The sequence below is a fragment of the Chiloscyllium plagiosum genome, chromosome 14 (genome assembly GCF_004010195.1).
Source record: "Chiloscyllium plagiosum isolate BGI_BamShark_2017 chromosome 14, ASM401019v2, whole genome shotgun sequence".
NCBI classification, from domain to species: Eukaryota; Metazoa; Chordata; class Chondrichthyes; order Orectolobiformes; family Hemiscylliidae; genus Chiloscyllium; species Chiloscyllium plagiosum.
This window is the reverse complement of record NC_057723.1, coordinates 11733696-11736693: the sequence shown is the minus strand read 5'-3', so window position 1 is coordinate 11736693 and position 2998 is coordinate 11733696. Positions and strand designations below refer to the sequence as shown.

At 43.4% G+C, this 2998-nt stretch overlaps 1 protein-coding gene across 6 annotated transcripts in view; it reads right to left on the bottom strand.

The window, feature by feature from the left end:
- LOC122556488 (15-hydroxyprostaglandin dehydrogenase [NAD(+)]-like) overlaps positions 1–2621 on the bottom strand; it is a 41520-nt gene extending 38899 nt beyond the window's left edge. For 4 of the 6 annotated variants that reach the window (XR_006313545.1, XM_043703179.1, XM_043703178.1 and 1 more), the window contains exon 1: positions 2523–2621. The gene's annotated coding sequence lies outside the window, so the exon portion shown is untranslated. Of the gene's footprint in view, positions 1–1708; positions 2254–2305; positions 2410–2522 lie in introns of those variants that run through there. The other 2 variants (XM_043703175.1, XM_043703177.1) reach the window with 2 other exon arrangements.
- Positions 2622–2998: the final 377 nt, after the last annotated feature.

Genomic DNA, 2998 nt, shown 5'->3' with positions numbered 1-2998 from the left:
GTCTGAAAAACAACCCTCCATCACCACCCACTGTCTTCTACCTTTGAGCCAGTTCTGTATCCAAATGGGTAGTTCTCCTTGTATTCCATGAGATCTAACCTTGCTAATCAATCTCCCATGGAGAACCTTGTCGAACGCCTTACTGAAGTCCATATAGATCATATCTACTGCTCCGCCTTCATCAATCTTCTTTGTTATTTCTTCAAAAAACTCAATTAAGTTTGTGTTGACTATCCTGAATCAGTCCTCGCCTTTCCAAATACATGTACATCCTGTCCCTCAGGATTCCCTCCAACAACTTGCCCACCACCGAGGTCAGACTCACCGGTCTATAGTTCCCTGGCTTGTCTTTACCGCCCTTCTTAAACAGTGACACAACGTTTGCCAACGTCCAGTCTTCCAGCACCTCACCTGTGACTATCAAAGATAGACTCTTCCACAAATGGAAAAACGTTCCTGAAGTCTAACCTATCAAACTGTTTCATGTAATCTCAGTCAGGTCAACTCCTCAGCTCTCCTAACCTGGCCATTCCTCACCCTCTCCAATACAATTATTTGCCACTCTTCCTAATCCAGCTAATCTGACCCCATCCCTAACCTAGCTGTTCCCAGTTCTCTCGAATGCAGCAATCTGTGGGACGAAGTTCTGTGTCATAGACTATTTCCTTTTTGTGGCGGTTCCTTTCTGCTGTTGGTGTTGTAACATTGGAAGCTCAATTTTCCTCAGACATTTAGAGAACTCAGTTGTGAAAGAGCATTCAGTTAAAAGTGAAGTAAGGCCTGATGTTGACATTAACCTGTAAAAACTGGTGAGGCAGTGTGATTTTGTTTAACCACTGGCACACATTATCTTTCTTGTTTTATTAAATGCAGGTTGCCATGTTTTCAGTTTGCCAAATGTCCAAGCACTAAATCCATTGTGATATTCTTCTTTAGATCTCAAGCAAAACTGGAGGTCTCACTTGTGATTTAATCAAATTGTCCTGACCAGAGGTGAACTGTCTACTGCTCGGTATCCCTCATGAAATTGGTTATCATATTTTTTTACACTTACGAGGCTTATCTCAACCCGAAGTGTTGATTTCACCACTTCCTGATGGTGTTTGGCTTGCTGTGTTCTTCCAACCTCTTGTTTGTCTACTATTATTCTACTGAATTGGCCTTGCTCGTTTCCTTTGAATCAGCTGTTTATTTAATTTTATTATTTCACATTATCTCTCTGCGTATATTCCCTTTTCATAGAACAGGCCCTTCGGCCTGTCATGTTGTGCCGAGGATTAATCCTAATGTAAAATAAAATAACCTAACCTATGCACCCCTCAATTCACTGCTGTCCATGTGCACGTCCAGCAGGCACTTAAATGTCCCTAGTGACTCTGCTTCCACCACCGCTGCTGGCAACGCATTCCATGCATTCACAACTCTCTGTGTAAAGAACCAACCTCTGATGTCTCCTCTATACCTTCCTCCTAATATCTTAAAACCAAGACCCCTCCTTTCAGTCTTTCACTGAAATACTCTGAATTCTTCCATGCCCTTTCAGTTGGACAACCCTTGGACCGTCCTAGTAAGGTCCACCTGGCCCATTGCACTGGGATCCTCACAGTCTCTCTCAGTAGATTTTCACCCTCCCTCCCAGTGAAATCCTCCCCATCTCCATTAATGAGATCACCTCAGTCTCTCACAATAGATTCATTCCAATCCTTACCAGTGAGCTCCTCCAACCCTGTCACGCCCAGAAGGGAAAAAGCTGTAAAACCAGTAGGACTCCTTTTTTATGCTTCAAAATAGCGCTTCAGTACGCCCAGGGCATTCATTTCCAAGCATTTTTTAAAATGTTTTCCTCTAGGAGAGCAAGTCTTTGTATGTCTCCCCAGTGAGATACTCCTGGTCTCTTGCAAGTTCTCATATGAATGCTGCCGGATGCTACTAGGTTCACATAAGACCTGGGTCAGAGTTAAAAATCACACAACACCAATTGGAAGCATACTAGCTTTCGGAGCGCCGCTCCTTCATCAGGTGGGTCAGAGTTGGGATTTTAGGGGTTGGAGCTGGGAATGGAGTCAGGACCTAGGATTGGAAGGTCAGGTCAGGGGCTCGGCCTGAATGAGGGGGCTGGCATTCAGTGCCGCTACCTTCGGCAGTACTGCTCTCCAGCACTGCTTCTCACAACGTTGAGCTGTCGTCTGACAACTTTTCGGTAGAAAGCAACAACAAAAAAATATAAGCAGCCGCTGGTTTGCTGGAGTGAACACACGAATTATTAAAGTTTCCGCCCGACAGAAGGAAGCCGTTGTAAACTTACGAAGCAGGCTTCCTCCATCCACCTTGTACATATCTCTCTATCTCAGCCCACTCGAGCAAGCTCTTGTGAGAGATTCTCAGACCAAGCCTTGATTCGAAAGTAACTCTAAAATAAGCATATATTAAATGTTTGCGAGTGAAATATCCGTCCAAATTATCTAAACCACAGCAGCCCTAGGTTATGCAAATAATTAATCAATCAGCACAGGAATACTTACAGTCAGTATGAGTTTGATCTTCTTGATGAAAATCTGAGGTTCCTATCTTGGCCACTCCCGTCTGCACAAATTAACTTCCGGATCACCGCCCACTGTCATTTCTCTCTGTAAAAACATCAATATCCTTCGAACGTCTGCTCAAACAAATTCTACATAGTAATGTGAGATCAGAATGGTAAGAGTCCTCAGAGTAGAGTAACCAGCGATGGCTCAGGTATTGAAAGTATTGAGTCTGCACTTTTTGTATCGAGAGTCCTAGGTCTAAGCATCTATACGCACACCTTAACTCTTTTAGCTAAGTATCATCGAGTGAATAGACCCTCTTTCAGGCCAATATACTTTAACCCACCAAAACTGAATGCAATTATTCCAGACTGGGTCGAAGCAACTGTACAAGGACATTGGTTAGGCCACTTTTAGAATATTGTGTACAATTCTGGACATTCTTTTCTCAGAAGATGTTGTTAAACTTGAGA